Source organism: Mustelus asterias, chromosome 15 (genome assembly GCF_964213995.1).
Source record: "Mustelus asterias chromosome 15, sMusAst1.hap1.1, whole genome shotgun sequence".
Lineage (NCBI taxonomy): Eukaryota > Metazoa > Chordata > Chondrichthyes > Carcharhiniformes > Triakidae > Mustelus > Mustelus asterias.
In genome coordinates this window covers 92631851-92649515 of record NC_135815.1, presented here as the reverse complement: position 1 = coordinate 92649515, position 17665 = coordinate 92631851, and positions in this window count along the sequence as shown.

Genomic DNA, 17665 nt, shown 5'->3' with positions numbered 1-17665 from the left:
AGGAAACCCACGCAGACACAGGGAGAACGTGCAAACTCCACACAGACGGTGACCCAAGCCAGGAATCGAATCTGGGTCCCTGGCGCTGTGAGGCAGCAGTGCTAACCACTGTGCCACCGTGCCACTGTGCCCACCCAATGAAAATTCAGTCAGCCCTGATTTGCAAGTACCATGGAGGCAAATGAGAAAATACATTTCAAATAGATATGGATATCCAAGGAGGTTAAAAGAGATTTTTTTAAAAAAGGTGAGTGGATGCTGGCTTTGGCAATGGTGTTATTCTTTGATTTCATTTGATGTTTTTTGATTTGATTTATTATTGGGATAGAGTAAAAAGTATTGTTTCTTGCGTGCTATACAGAGAAAACATACCATTCATAGAATACACAGAGGAGAATGAAAGGAGAGGGGGTGCAGAATGTAGTGTTACAGGCCTAGCTAGGGTGTAGAGAAAGATCAACTTAATAAGACCATAAGACATAGGAGCAGAATTAGGCCACTCAGCCCATCGAGTCTGCTCCACCATTCAATCATGGCTGATATTTTTGTCATCCCCATTCTCCTGCCTTTTCCCCATAACCTCTGATCCCCTTATTCATCAAGAACCTATCTATCTCTCTCTTAAAGACACTCAATGACCTGGCCTCCACAGCCTTCTGCGGCAAACAGTTCCACAGGTTCACCACTCTCTGGCTGAAGAAATTCCTCCTCATCTCTGTTTTAAAGCATTGTCTCTTTAGCCTGAGGTTGTGCCCTCTGGTTCTAGTTTTTCCTACTAGTGGAAACATCCTCTCTACATCCACTCTATCCAGGCCTCGCAGTATCCTGTAAGTTTCAATAAGACCCCCCTCATCCTTCTAAACTCCAACGGGTACAGACCCAGAGTCCTCAACTGTTCCACATGCGACAAGCTCCTCATTCCAGGGATCATTCTTGTGAACCTCCTCTGGACCCTTTTCAAGGCCAACACATCCTTCCTTAGATCCAGGGCCCAAAATTGCTCACAATACTCCAATTGGAGTCTGACCAGAGCCTTATACAGTCTCAGAAGTACATCCCTGCTCTTGTATTCTAGCCCTCTTTACATGAATGTTAACATTGCATTTGCCTTCCTAACTACTGACTTGAACTTGCATGTTAAGAGAATCTTGAACAATGACTACCAAGTGCCTTTGTGTTTCTGATTTCCTAAGCATTTTCCCATTTAGAAAATAGTCTATGTCTCCATTCCTCCTTCCAAAGTGCATAACTCACACTTTTCCACATTGTATTCCATTCTGCCACTTCTTTGCCCACCCTCCTAACCTGTCCAAGTCCTTCTGCAGCCCCCCTGCTTCCTCAATACTATCTGTCCCTCTACATATCTTTGTATCATCTTAACAACAGTGCCTTCAGTTCCTTCCTCCAAATTGTTCATGTATATTGTGAAAAGTTGTGGTCCCAGCACTGACCCCTGACCACTAGTCACCGGCTGCCATCCTGAAAAAGACCCCTTTATCTCCACTCTCTGCCTTCTGCCAGTCAACCAATCCTCTATCCATGCCAGGATCTTACCCTTAACACCATGGGCATTTAACTTATTTAACAGTCTCTTATGCGATACCTTGTCAAAGGCCTTCTGGAAATCTAAATAAATCATGTCCACTGCTTTTCCTTTATCTAACTTCCTTGTTACCTCCTCAAAGAACTCTAACAGATTTGTCAGACATGATCTCCCCTTGACAAAGCTGACTCAGTCCTACTTTATCATGCACTTCCAAGTACTTTGCGATCTCATCTTTAATAATGGACTCTAAAATGGGATGGCACGGTAGCACAGTGGTTAGCAGGAGCGGTATGGTAGCACAGTGGTTAGCACTGCTGCTTCACAGCTCCAGGGTCCCGGGTTCGATTCCCGGCTTGGGTCACTGTGTGGAGTTTGCACATTCTCCTCGTGTCTGCGTGGGTTTCCTCCGGGTGCTCCGGTTTCCTCCCATAGTCCAAAGATGTGCGGGTTAGGTTGATTGGCCAGGTTAAAAATTGCCCCTTAGAGTCCTGAGATGCATAGGTTAGAGGGATTAGCGGGTAAATATGTGGGGGTAGGGCCTGGGTGGGATTGTGGTCGGTGCAGACTCGATGGGCCAAATGGCCTCCTTCTGCACTGTAGGGTTCTATGATTCTAAAATGTTACCAATGACCGAAGTCAGGCTAACCGGCCTATAATTTCCCATCTGCTGCCTCCCTCCCTTCTTAAACAGCGGTGTTACATTCGCTACTTTCCAGTCCTCTGGGACCCTCTCTGCCTCCAGCGATTCCTGAAAGACCACCACCAATGCCTCCACAATTTCCTCAGCTATCTCTTTTAGAACCCTGGGTTATAGTCCATCCGGTCCAGGTGATTTATCCACCTTCAGACCTTTCAGTTTCCCCAGAACCTTCTCCTTAGTGATGGCCGCTACACTCACCTGTGCCTCTGACTCTCCTGGAGCTCTGGCATCCCACTGGTGTCTTCCACCGTGACAACTGATGCAAAGTAACTATTCAATTCCTCTGCCATTACTTTGTTTCTTATTATTACTTCTCCAGTCTCATTTTCCAGTGTTCCAATCACTATTTTTGCCTCTCTCTTACCTTTTATATATTGAAAAAAACTCTTCCTATCTTCTTTTATATTACTAGCTAGCATACATTCATATTTCATCTTCTCCCCCTTATTGCTTTTTTAGTCATCCTCTGCTCACTTTTAGAGGCTTTCCAATCCTCTGCCTCCCCACTAATACTTGCCACTTTGTATGCTTTTTCTTTTTCTTTTATGCTGTCCTTGACTTCCCTTGGTAGGTTCATAAGGTAGGTTCATTCAAAAGTCTAATGGCAGCAGGGAAGAAGCTGTTCTTGAGACAGTTGGTACGTGACCTCAGATTGTTGTATCTTTTTCCCGATGGAAGAAGGTGGAAGGGAGAATGTCCGGGGTGTATAGGGTCCTTGATTATGCTGGCTGCTTTTCCGAGGCAGCGGGAATTGTAGACGGAGTCAATGGATGGGAGGCTGGTTTGAGTGATGGGCTGGGCTACATTCACGATCCTTTGTAGTTTGTTGTGGTCTTAGACAGAGCAGGAGCCATACCAAGCTGTGATACAACCAGAAAGGGTGCTTTCTACGGTGCATCTGTAAAAATTGGTGAGAGTCGTAGTGGACATGCCAAATTTCCTTAGCCTTCAAATCTCCCAAGAGAATTCTTTAGTGCGTGACAGCGTGGGTTCAAGGAAAAGCAAATTGGGCACAAAAGGCTTTGCAAAGAAAAATGCAGATGTCACACGCAAGATGCATGAGAACGAGAGGGTTTGGCACGATTCATTCTCTCAGTCCACACTGTACAACATTGTGTTGAGTGTGAAGGGCATGGCTGCTCAGAGGAAAAACAAATCACACTCGAAATTTGGCTTCGAGAGAATAAAATCCTTTATTCTTCAGGGTATCTCCTCTCATTCTCTCGCACGAACCCGGGAACAAGGCAGCCTGAACTGCTCAAACCTAAACCTCTGATTTAAGCAACAAAACAGCAGTCTGAGTTAGCTACACTATTGGCCCAATGGCAATTGTGTCCCCGACATTTAGTTCAAGCGCTGGGTTTAGAATGAATCGGTGTAAAAAATTGAATCAATGCGGATTGAAAGATTATAAAGGTAGGAATGGGCCACCATCTGCTCAGGGCAGCAAAGAGATGGCGTCATATAGTCCCTACAGTGTAGAAGGAGGCCACTCAGCCCATCGAGTCTGCACTGACCACAATCCCACCCAGGCCCTTTCCCCATAACCCCACGTATTTACCCTAGCTAGTCCCCCTGACACTAAGGGGGAATTTAGCATGGCCTATCCACCTAAACTGCACATCTTTGGACACTAAGGGGCAATTTAGCACGGCCAATCCACCTAACCTGCACATCTTTGGACTGTGGGAGGAAACTGGAGCACCCGGAGGAAACCCACACAGACATTGGGAGAATGTGCAAACTCCGCACAGACAGTGACCCAAGGCTGGGAATCGAACCCGGGTCCCTGCCATTGTGAGGCAGCAGTGCTAACCATTGTGCCACCGTGCCGCCCACTAGTCAGACATTCACTTGCCCAGAGACGTCCTGCCAGCTTTCACAGGGCAAGTCGCTGTCAAAGAACCAGTCCAAAAAAAGTGTAATTCCCTCAACAGGTCTTCAGAGAGAAATTGGATGAATTGACTACCCTGAGCTGCTGTGCAGAGAGTTTTGTGATTAATACCTTGAACAATCGACCTGTTTGAATTTGAACAACGCTGGGCAGTTAACTGTTCCGCGCTGCATTCTCCATGGCAACACTTCCACCAATCCAAGTCCACTTACCAATCAATCAGCACCCTCCTCTCATAAATTGTTGCTCCCCCATTACAGTTGAAAGATTCTCGCGAGCTGATGAGGTCGATGAGGTTCCTTTAATTAATTTTACGGGACATGGGCGTCGCTGGCTGGGCCCAACACTTATCGCCCAGCCCTAACTGCCCTCCACTTCGAAGGGCAGTTGAGAGTCAACCACATTGCTGTAGCTCTGGAATTACAAGGAGGCCAGACCGGGTAAGGACGGCAGATTTCCTTCACACACGGTGGCACAGTGGTTAGCACTGCTGCCTCACGGCATCAGAGGCCCAGGTTCGATTCCCGGTTCGGGTCTCTGTCTGTGCGGAGTCTGCATGTTCCACTATGGGGTAGGGGGGGTCGGGTGGGGCACCATTGGCGGGACTGGAAGATCCTGCCAGCAGAAAGGGCTGGAAAATATATAAATTCAGCTCAATATATAAATTCAAATTCTTATTCTCTCAACTGTATCAGTAATTTCTGAGGCACGGTGGTATTGTGTGATGATACTGTGCTATTGATATACATTTTATGTCTCTGTAGAATGTTTTAAGATTCAGTCATTTTTTCCAGTCAGTATGTCTGGAAAGACGTGCTGGTTAGGTGCATTGGCCATGCTAAATTCTCCCCCTGTGTACCCAAACAGGCGCCTGTGGCGATCAGGGGATTTTCATAGTAACTTCATTGCAGTGTTAATGTCAGCCTACTTTTGACATTACTAAACTTAATCTGGTTGAGTTGGTTTTGGGATAAACATTGGCACTCAGTAAAATCTCCCTATTCTTCTTCATGTTGGGCTGTTGTTGAATCTTTTGCATACATGTTAAAGGGCAGTCAGAGCCTGAGCTTGAAGTTGTATCTGGAACGTGGCACATCCGATAGTGCAGCTCTCTCAGAACCGCACTTAAGTGTCAGATTAGATGAATGTGAAGCCTTCTATACTCAGAGACAGAGAGTGCTGCCGCTGAGGCAAGGCTGACACCTTGAGGATATACAGGAAACCTGCTATCGAGACCACCGGGCGGCACAGTGCTTAGCACTGCTGCCTCACAGCATCAGGGACCCAGGTTCAATTCCAGCCTCGGGTCACTGTCTGTGTGGAGTTTGTACATTCTCCCCAGTGTCTGTATGGGTTTCCTCCGGGTGCTCCGGTTTCCTCTCACAGTCCGAATGACGGGCTGGTTAGGGTGCGTTGGCCGTGCTAAATTCTCCCCCGGTGTACCTGAACAGGCGCCAGAGTGTGGAGACTAGGGGATTTTCACAGTAACTTAAAGTAAAGTTTATTTATTAGTCACAAGTAGGCTTACATTAACACTGCAGTGAAGGTACTGTGAAAATCCCCTAGTCGCCACACTCCATCGCCTGTTCGGGTACACCGGGGCGGAATTTAGCATGGCCAATTCACATAACCTGCACATCTTAGGATGTTGGGAGGAAACCTGAGCACCCGGAGGAAACCCACGCAGACACGGGGAGAATGTGCAGACTCCGCACAGACAGTGACCCAAGCCGGGAATCGAATCCGGGTCCCTGGCGCTGTGAGGCAGCAGTGCTAAACACTGTGCCACCGTGCCGTCCCAACTTCATTGCGATATTAATGTAAGCCTACTTGTGACACTGATAAATAAACCTTAAAAACATTGTGAAAATATTTGATTGCAGGGGAAGATTTCGACCGCACGTCATTTCAATTTCCGCATGTGGTTGAAACTGAGACAGATCAACAAAATGTGGAAGTCAGAATTCACAACAGGAAGTATTTTATATCTCGCCCCCTGAAAGCATTAATATTCCAGAAATAAGGTCATTCTTATCTCTGGGCAAAGGGACTTTCATAGATTGTTCGGGTAAGTGAGAAAAGTCCAGAGAAATTACACGGGGAATCTACAACTTATTAAAACACGTATCAGGCACATTTTGTCTATTTTATTCTGTGCTGCCATTAAGGTCACAGAGATAAATGTTTCTCCCAGAGGGCTGTGCGAACTCGCTGTCCCAGAAGGCAGTGGGGCGGGGACATCGGATATCTTTAAGGTGGAGGTGGATAGATTCTTGTGAGGCAAGGGAATCAAAGGTTATCGGGAGTTTGAAACACAAACAGGTCAGCCATGATCTTATTGAATGGTGGAGCAGGCTCGAGGTGCCTACTTCTGCCTGGATTTTGTGTGTTTGCAAACAGCTTCTGCCAGACTTTAATGCTGCTACTTTTGGGTGTGTAGGTAAGGGATTAGTCTCACACAAGTTATAGAGATGGCACCAATTATTTTAAAAGGGAAGAGGTGTTTCTTTTTAAATCAACCCTGCAAATTTCGTATATCTGATCCCATTGGGCAGCACGGTGGCACAGTGGTGAGCACTGCTGCCTCACAGCACCAGGGACCCGGGTTCGATTCCCGGCTTGGGTCACTGTCTGAGTAGAGTTTGCACATTCTCCCCGTGTCTGCGTGGGTTTCCTCCGGGTGCTCCGGTTTCCTCCCACAGCCCGAAAGACGTGCTGGTTAGGTGAGTTGGCCATGCTTAATTCTCCCTCAGTGTAACCCAAACAGACGCCGGAGTGTGGCGACTAGGGGATTTTCACAGTAACTTCATTGCAGTGTTAATGTAAGCTTACTTGTGACACTAATAAATAAACTTTAGACCATTATTTTGCACAATTTAGAGGAAGTTAACATTTATGTAACTGTTTTGATGAGAAATTAATAGAAAAAGTTGAACATTATTTAATTCCTCCACAAAACACTGAATGGTTTTGAGTTTTAAAAAAGTGTAGTTAGTATGTGTTGACACCTGTGTGTCAGATTAAACATGCCCTTCATCCAATAAACTTTATTAAAACTGAGGAACAGAAAATTATAAAATCAGTCAGGCGTCATTATACCTCGATTGTAGGACTTAAATGTGCCCTTTGAGTTTCAAATAAATGGAAAAGATGTATTTTCTTTTTAAAGCAAAACAATGGTCTAAAGTTTATTTATTATTGTCACAAGTAGGCTTACCTTAACACTGCAATGAAGTTACTGTGAAATCCCCTAGTCGCCACACTCCAGCGCCTGTTCGGGTGCACAAGGGAGAATTTAGCATGGCCAATGCACCTAACCTGCACATCTTTGGACACAAAGGGGCAATTTACCATGGCCAATCCACCTAACTAGCACATCTTTGGACACTAAGGGGCAATTTAGAGTCAGTGCAGAGTTGATGGGCTGAATGGCCTCTTTCTGCATTGTAGTGATTCTATGGATTTTGTGTTACTGGGCTAGAAATCCTCTAGTCGCCACACTCCGGAGCCTGTTCGGGTACACTGAGCGAGAATTTAGCACGGCCAATGCACCCTAACCAGCACGTCTTTCAGACTCTGGGGGGAAGCCAGAGCACCCGGAGGAAACCCACGCAGACACGGGGAGAACGTGCAGACTCCGCACAGACAGTGGCCCAAGCCGGGAATGCGAACCCGGGTCCCTGGCGCTGTAAGGCAGCAGTGCTGACCACTGTGCCACCGTGCTGCCCAAGCAATTGCAAATCTTCTTATGAAGCTAGTACCTCTTCGCAACTATTGCAACACCATCTTAGGTGTGACATCGATAAAGTAAATCTATATTAGGTAGGTGGACTAACATCATTTGTTTGCATCTCGGCCGAATAAGGTAAACACTGCAGAAATGTGTGACAAATAAATATTATTGTGAGATGATTAGAATGAGAAATTGCTGATAATTTGCTGGAGATACTCAGCAGGCCTGACAGCCTCTGTGGAGAGAGAATAGAGCCAACGTTTCGAGTCTGGATGACCCATCATGAAAGCTGAGGAAGGGTCATCCAGACTCGAAGCGTTGGCTCTATTCTCTTCCCACAGATGCTGTCAGACCTGCTGAGATTTTCCAGCATTTTTCTGTTTTTGTTTCAGATTCCAGCATCCGCAGTATTTTGCGTTTGGCTCATAGTCTGACCGGTTCTGAACTGCAATCCAAGGGAGTGTGTTGTACATCCCTGGCGTCTGTCTTAGCACTGAAAGGGAATTGGTTCATTAAGGGAATCAAACATTCACGGGATTGAAACGGAAGGCTGGGTCATTACTGTAAGAAGCGATGGTGGCATTGTCGCTAATAGTGAAACCCAGGAGAATGCTCTGGGGACCCGAGTTCGAATCCCACTGTAGCAGATGGTGAAATTTGAATTCAATAAAAGTCTGGAATTAAAAGTCTAGCTACGACCCTGTTAAAGTTTATTTATTAGTGTCGCAAGTAAGGCTTACATTAACACTGCAATGAGGTTACTGTGAAATTCCCCCAGTCGCCACACTTCGATGCCTGATCGGGGTCAATGCACCCTAACCAGCGCGTCTTTCAGACTGTGGGAGGAAACCGGAGACAACCCACACAGATACGGGGAGAATGTGCAGATTCCACACAGACAGTCACCCAAGCCAGGAATTAGAACCCAGGTCCCTGGTGCTGTGGGGCAGCAGGGCTAACCATTGTGCCACCGTGTCGCCCATGTTGATTGTTGTTAGAAATCCATCTGGTTCGCTAAGATCCTTCGGGGAAGGAAACCTGCCATTTTTACCTGGTCTGACCAGGTTAACCAATGTGGTTGACTCTTAATTGGCCTACTCAGGGACAATTAGGGATAGGGAGTAGATGCTGATTCAGACAACAAGGCCCAAATCCCAGGAATGAATCTAAGCAAATCTGGAAACGTTCATTTACAAAGAAGCGCTTCGTAGATGTCATTGTGCTCAACAAAGCAGAACAATGGTCTTATACTGCCACCATGTGGTTATTAGCTTAAGTGCAATAGCAGCATTAGCCATTACCCAGGATGTAGTGAATACTCACCCAGAAGTCCTGATATCATATTGGATATTGCAGGGTAGGTAACAGCTTTGTCAGCTGAATCAGTAAGATGCTGGTGTGATGTTGGTTCTTTGCAGGGCCTTGACTGAGGCTGTCTCGAAATAGCAGCTGGTGTCTAAAAGATGTAACTCCCACTTTATATCAATTAAATATGAATGTTTTCCTTCAAAAGATACCTTCTTATGGTAAACTTTCTTCAGATTTATGCAAATTGTGGGGATTGAAGCTGATGATTATGGTGTCAAAGTGGGCTGACTAAACAGTAATTGGGCTGCCTACAGTTTCCTACCATTGATTTTGATTTAATTTGATTTATTATTGTCACATGTATCGGGATACAGTGAAAAGCATTGTTTCTTGCACAGTATACAGATAAAGCATACCATTCATAGAGTACATAGGGGAGAAGGAAAGGAGAGAGTGCAGAATGTGGTGTTACAGTCATAGCTAGGGTGTAGAGAAAGGTCAACTCAGTGCAAGATAGGTCCGTTCAAAAGTCTGACAGCAGCAGGGGAGAAGCTGTTCTTGAGTTGGTTGGTACATGACCTCAGAGTTTTGTATCTTTTTCCCGACAGAAGAAGGTGGAAGAGAGAATGTCCGGGGTGCGTGAGGTCCTTGATTATGCTGGCAATTGGCTCATTTGTGATTAGCAAAGGGCAATAAAAATCCCAGCCCAGCCAGAGACGCCCAGATCTGGTGAAAGGAATGAAAAAAGGATTTGCGTTACTAATCGCAGTTCTTCAGGAAGCACAGGCTTTGGATGGAGATTATTATTTTGGGAAATTATATTTCAGCTGACTCTGAAAGGGATTGAATGATTTAAAGATACTGAGAGGGGAGTGACTGGGATGGAGGGAGGCAAACGTCCTTCGAGGCTATTGGAAAGACTCTGATCTTTCAGGTTATATGGAGGGGGAAAGAGTGGAGAATAAAGTGCTGGGTGAAAGTGAGAGGAGACTGAATGCGGCAGCATGAAATAGAGTCAAACTGTGGGCGCAATTGAGCACGGCCAATCCACCGAACCCGCACATCTTTGGACTGTGGGAGGAAACCGGAGCACCCGGAGGAAACCCACGCAGACACGGGGAGAACGTACGAACTCCACAGACAGTGACCCAAGCCGGGAATCGAACCCGGGTCCCTGGCGCCGTGAGGCAGCAGTGCTAGCCACCGTGCCGTCCAAAACCCAATGTGTGGAACCTTTTGATAGCCCACTCTTGCTCCTAATTCATAGCGAGGGAGTGAAATGTTATCAGGGGGTAGGAGGGAATGTGGAGATGAGGGCCACGGTCAGATTAGCCATGATCTCACTGAATGGTGAAGCAGGCTCTGGGGCTAAATGGCCTACTTCTGCAAGAAATTTATATAAGTCTGGAGACTGTAGCTATCATAGGATCTTGGCCGACTAGGAGACTCTCTTACTCCTACCACCTGCCATTGGTGTGTTGGATGGATTTGTAGGTTGCTAGTCAACCTGTTTGGCTGTGGAATGAGTTCACCTTCTGTGGCCATCTAGTCTGAGAGTGGGGTTCGAACACAGAACGTCTGGATCATAGAAATCATAGAAACCCTACAGTGCAGAAGGAGGTCATTCGGCCCATCGAGTCTGCACCGACCACAATCCCACCCAGGCCCTACCCCCACATATTTTACCCGCTAATCCCTCTAACCTACACATCCCAGGACTCTAAGGGACAATTTTTTAACCTGGCCAATCAACCTAACCCGGACATCTTTGGACTGTGGGAGGAAACCGGAGCACCCGGAGGAAACCCACGCAGACACGAGGAGAATGTGCAAACTCCACACAGACAGTGACCCGAGCCGGGAATCGAACCCGGGACCCTGGAGCTGTGAAGCAGCAGTGCTAACCACTGTGCTACCATGCCGCCCTCTGTGCTACCGTGCCGCCCTTAATCTGAGATTGGATACTGCCCATTGCTCCACAAGACCTCCCTCAAACTCAATTGTGATTGTTCAAACAAACAGTTAAAATCCCATCTCCTCCTTCCTCAGAGTGGCACGTGGACCGAGAGACTGAATGAAATCTGTGCAGAGAATAGCCCCTGGTGTATGTGCTGGAAGATGGAAATATTGTTTTGTAACACGAGTAACTGAGACACTTTACAAATGTCCTGACACCTTGGACTTTCCGACCACAATCCCAGAGTTTACAAAGGAATAGTACAACCAAATGTATTGTGTAAGGAGTGTGCATTGGGGATCAATCACAATCATACTTAGATATGTATGCTGTAACAGGATGTGTTATCATGGAACCTTAGTACCATAAGGCCATAAGACATAGGAGCAGAATTAGGCCACTCGGCCCATCGAGTCTGCTCCGCCATTCAATCATGGCTGATATTTTTCTCATCCCCATTCTCCTGCCTTTTCCCCATAACCCCTGATCCCCTTATTAATCAAGAACCTATCTATCTCTGTCTTAAAGACACTCAATGACCCGGCCTCCACAGCCTTCTGCGGCAAAAAGTTCCACAGATTCACCACTCTGGCTGAAGAAATTCCCCCTCATCTCAGTTTTAAAGGATCGTCCCTTTCGCCTGAGGTTGTGCCCTCTGATTCTAGTTTTTCCTACCAGTGGAAACATCCTCTCCACATCCACTCTATCCAGGCCTCGCAGTATCCTGTAAGTTTCAATAAGATCCCCCCTCATCCTTCTGAACTCCAACGAGTACAGACCCAGAGTCCTCAACCGTTCCTCATACGACAAGCTCTTCATTCCAGGGATCATTCTTGTGAACCCCCTCTGGACCCTTTCCAAGGCCAGCACATCCTTCCTTAGATATGGGGCCCAAACCTGTTCACAATACACCAAATGGGGTCTGACCAGAGCCTTATACAGCCTCAGAAGTACATCCCTGCTCTTGAACCTGATTGTATCTGAATTGGAGTTCCATGTTAAGGTGCACAAGACCAGCTTAGGCCAGTGCCAATCATTTCCCAAGTTTCACTGTGTTTTTTCAGGAGTGCATCAGAACAGTCAAGCCTAGAGGTCTCTCTCTCTCTCTCTTGTTCTCTCTTCAGGTACCATGCCCAAAGTGGTCATGCCCTCTATGATAATCTTGCTCTGGAGACGTGGGTTACCTTCATTGGTGGAACATTCGTCCAGTTTGCAAGGCTCTTTAAAAAGATCATTCTTTGTCTACCACGATCTTGGATTGTTTTTGATTTGATTTGATTTATTATTGTCACATATATTAACATACAGTGAAAAGTATTGTTTCTTGCGCAGTATACAGACAAAGCATACCGTTCATAGAAAAGGAAAGGAGAGAGTGCAGAATGTAGTGTTACCGTCATAGCTAGGGTGTTGAGAAAGATCAGCGTTATATAAGTGTGGTGAACCATCGTTGGTTTCCACTGGATAGTGCTGAGCCAGGGGCTGGCCAGGACTACAAGGATGTACATATGTTACTGTTGGGTTGTGCTATTGTTGCTGTTGGGTTAGGGTGGGGTTGTTACACCTTTGTACTGTAGTGTTGTGGCACATCCCAGTCGGGCTCCGCCTCCTGGGAGAGGTATAAGAGTCCCTGCTCTGGCCGGGACCCCTTCAGTCTGGGATAGTGTACATAAGTTCTGGTAGCTTCGTTAACAGTAAATAAAAGCCTTTCATTTACTGAGCTTCAAGCCTCGTGTCTGAATAGCGCATCAATAAGGTAGGCCCATCCTGATAGCAGCAGGGAAGAAGCTATTGTTGAGTTGGTTGGTACGTGACCTCAGACTTTTGCATCTTTCTCCCAATGGAAGAAGGTGGAAGAGAGAATGTCCGGGGTGTGTGGGGTCCTTGATTATTCTGGCTACTTTTTTGAGGCAGCAGGAAGTGCAGACGGATTATATTGTATTTACTGAAGTTTATAAGAGTGAGATGGGATCTGAGAGAAACTTATAAAATTCTAACAGGGTTAGGCAGGGTAGATTCAGAAAGAATGTTCCCGATGGTGGGGGGAGTCCAGAACTAGAAGTCATACTTTGAGGATAAGAGGTAAACCAATTAGAACTGAGGTGAGGAGAAATTTCTTCACCCAGAGAGTGATGAATGTGTGGAATTCACTACCACAGAAAGTAGTTGAGGCCAAAACATTGTGTGATTTCAAGAAGAAATTAGATATAGCTCTTGGGGCTCAAGGGATCAAGGGATATGGGGGGGGGGGGGGATCAGGATATTGAATTTGATGATCAGCCATGATCAGAATGAATGGCGGGGTGGACTAGGCTCGAAGGGCCAAATGGCCTCCTCCTGCTTGTAGTTTCTATGTTTCTATGTCTTTTCTATGATATCTTTTACCTTCGATCTTTCCCCATCAGTATCAGACTTTCTAAATCATGATTTCTTAATATGTACCCAAGAAATTCCAACTTTTAACTCAGATCTTTTGGTCTCATTATTTCCAGCACCTCTGCATTGCTAAGTCCAGAGTAACAAAGACAAAAAAAGTAAACTTTAAAAATACTTTTCACTGTATACTAATACTCAATTCGAAGATGGCGCCAGAACGAGGCGACTTCTTGCAAGCTGTGCCCCAGCAGACCCTCTAATTCTATCTTTTACTCGTTCCATGCTTTTAAAACTTTACTTTAACACTTTTATGACTGTAACACTACATTCTGCACCCTCTCCTTTCCTTCTCTATGAATGGTATGCTTTGTCTGTAGAGTGACAATAATAAATCAAATCAAATAAAAAAAGGTTGCAATTTTTAAAATTAAAATAATTGTTGAAGAAGTTGCCTCTGACAGCCAGGTCTTGAGGCGGCACAGTGGTTAGCACTGCTGCCTCGCAGTGCCAGGGACCCGGGTTCAATTCTCGGCTTGGGTCACCGTCTGTCTGTGTGGAGATTGCACATTCTCCCCGTGTCTGTGTGGGCTTCATAGAACATAGAAAAGCTACAGCACAAACAGGCCCTTCGGCCCACAAGTTGCGCCGAACAATTTCCTTACCTTCTAGGATCATCTATAACCCTCTATCTTACTAACCTCCATGAACCTATCCAAAAGTCTCTTAAAAGACTCAATCGAATCCGCTTCCACCACCACTACCGGCAGCCGATTCCACGCACCCACCACCCTCTGAGTGAAAAACTTACCCCTAACATCTCCTCAATACCTACTCCCCAGCACCCTAAACCTGTGGCCTCTCGTGACAACCATTTCAGCCCTGGGTAAAAGCCTCTGAGAATCCACTCTATCAATACCTCTCAACATGTTATACACCTCTATCAGGTCACCTCTCATCCTTCGCCTCTCCAAGGAGAATAGACCTAGCTCTCTCAACCTATCCTCATAAGGCATACCACTTAATCCCGGCAACATCCTCGTAAATCTCCTCTGCACCCGTTCTATGGCTTCCACATCCTTTCTGTAATGAGGCGACCAGAACTGGGCACAGTACTCCAGGTGGGGTCTGATCAGGGTCCTATACAGCTGCAGCATTATCTCCCGATTTCTAAACTCAATTGCTCTATTGATGAAGGCCAGTATTCCATACGCCTTCTTAACCACAGCCTCCACCTGCGACGCCGCTTTGAGCGTCCTATGAACCCGGACCCCAAGATCCCTCTGATCTTCCACACTGCCAAGCGTCTTACCCTTAATTTTATATTCTTCCATCCTATTCAACCCGCCAAAATGAACCACCACACACTTATCTGGGTTGAAGTCCATCTGCCACTTCTCTGCCCAGTCTTGCATCTTATCTATGTCTCGCTGCAACTGCTGACATCCCTCTACACTATCCACAACACCTTCAACCTTTGTGTCATCAGCAAACTTGCCAACCCATCCTTCCACTTCCTCATCCAGGTCATTTATAAAAATCACAAAGAGCAAGGGTCCCAGAACAGATCCCTGGGGCACCCCACTGGTGACCGACCTCCACTCTGAAAAAGACCCTTCTACAACCACTCTTTGCCTTCTGTGGGCAAGCCAGTTCTGAATCCACAAAGCAACGTCCCTTTGTATCCTATGCCCCTTCATTTTCTCCATAAGCCTTGCATGGGGCACCTTATCAAACGCCTTACTGAAATCCATATAAACCACATCTACCGCCCTTCCCCCGTCTAAGTGTCTAGTCACATCTTCAAAAACTCAATCAGACTCGTAAGGCATGATCTGCCTTGGACAAAGCCGTGCTGGCTACTTCTGATCACACTATTCCTTCCCAAATGTTCATAAACCCTGCCTCTCAGGATCTTCTCCATCAACGTACCTACCACTGAGGTTAGACTCACCGGTCTATAATTTCCTGGGCTATCTCTACTCCCTTTCTTGAATAACGGAACCACATCCGCCATCCTCCAATCCTCCAGAACCTCTCCCGTCTCCATTGACGACGCAAAGATCATCGCCAGAGGATCAGCAATCTCTTCCCTCGCCTCCCACAGTAACCTGGGGTAATCCCATCCAGTCCCGGAGATTTATCTAACTTGATGCTTTTCAACAGCTCCAACACATCCTCTTTCCTAATGTCCACATGCTCAATCTTCTCAGTCCACTGCAAGTCTGCACTGCAACTACCAAGATCCTTTTCCACTGTGAATACTGAAGCAAAGTATTCATTGAGTACCTCTGCTATTTCAACCGGTTCAATACAGACTTTCCCACCATCACATTTGATAGGTCCTACTCCTTCACATCTTATCCTCTTGCTCTTCACATACTTGTATACTTGCCTTGGGGTTTTCCTTTATCCTGTCTGCCAAGGCCTTCTCATGTCCCCTCCTGGCTCTTCTAATTTCCCTCTTTAGTTCCTTCCTACTAGTTGTATACTCTTCTAGATTTCTAACATTACCTAGCTCCCTGAACCTTTTGTCGGCTTTTCTTTTCTTCCTGACTAAATCCATTACAGCTTTCGTGCACCACGGTTCCTGTAACCTACCATAACTCCCCTGTCGCACCGGAACGTTGCCGTGCAGAGCTCCAGAGAAATTTTCCTTGAAAATTTGCCACATTTCTTCTGTACATTTCCCTGAGAAAACCTCCTTCCAATTTATGCCTCTAATTTCCTGCCTAATAGCATCATAGTTGCCCTTACTCCAGATAAACACTTTCCTAGCTCGGCTGATCCTATCTCTCTCCAATGCTGGTGTAAAGGAGGTAGAGTTATGGTCACTATCCCCAAAATGCTCTCCCACAGCTCTGACATCTGCCCAGGTTCATTCCCTAATATCAAATCAAGCACAGCCTCTTCTCTTGTAGGCTTATCCACATACTGTGTCAGGAAGCTCTCCTGAACACACCTAACAAACTCCTCTCCATCTAAACCCTTACCCTAGGGATATTCCAATTGATATTTGGGAAATTAAAATCTCCCATCACAACCACTCTGTTATTATCACATCTCTCCAGAATCTGCTTCCCAATCTGCTCCTCCACATCTCTGCTACTATTGGGCGGCCTATAGAAAACACCCAGTAAAGTTACCGACCCCTTCCTGTTCCTAACCTCCACCCACAGGGATTCCGTAGACAATCCTTCCGTGGCATCCATCTTTTCTACAGCTGTGACACTATCCCTGATCAACAGTGCCACTCCCCCACCTCTTTTGCCTCCTTCCCTGTCCCTCCTGAAACATCTGAAACCCGGCACTTGAAGTACCCAGTCCTGACCCTGAGATAACCAAGTCTCTGTAATGGCCACCACATCACACTTCCAAGCAGCGATCCACGCTCTAAGCTCATCCATTTTGTTCACTATACTCCTTGCGTTAAAATAAACACACCTCAACCCTTCGGTCTGAGAGCTCCCCTTCCCCTTCATCTGCCTATCCTCCCTCTCACACTGCCGACCAGCCCCTCTTATTTTTACTCTAACCTCCTCTCTCTCAGTCACCACATTTTGATTCCCACCCCCCAACCATTCTAGTTTAAATCGTCCCCAGTAACCTTAGCAAACCTTCCCGCCAGGATATTGGTCCCCCTGGGATTTAAGTGAAACCCGTCCTTTTTGTACAGGTCGCACCTGCTCCTAAAGAGGTCCCAATGATCCAGGAACCTGAATCCCTGCCCCCTGCTCCAATCCCTCAGCCACTCATTCATCCTCCACCTTATTCCGTTCCTTCCCTCACTGTCTCGTGGCACAGGCAGCAATCCTGAGATTACGACCTTAGCGTTCCTTTTACTTAACTCCCTACCTAACTCCCTATATTCTCTTTTCATAACCCCTTCCCCTTTCCTGCCTACATCGGCAGTACCAGTATGCACCACGACCTCTGGCTCCTCTCCCTCCCACTTAAGGATTTCTTGGACCCTGTCGGAAACATCCCTGATCCCGGCTCCAGGGAGGCAAACCACCATCCACGTTTCTCGACTTCTTCCACAGAAACGCCTGTCTGACCCCCTCACTGTGGAGTCCCCAATCACCACTGCCTTCCTACTCCTTTCCTTTCCTTTTTTTGCTACAGGGCTGGACTCCGCACAGTCTGAAAGACAT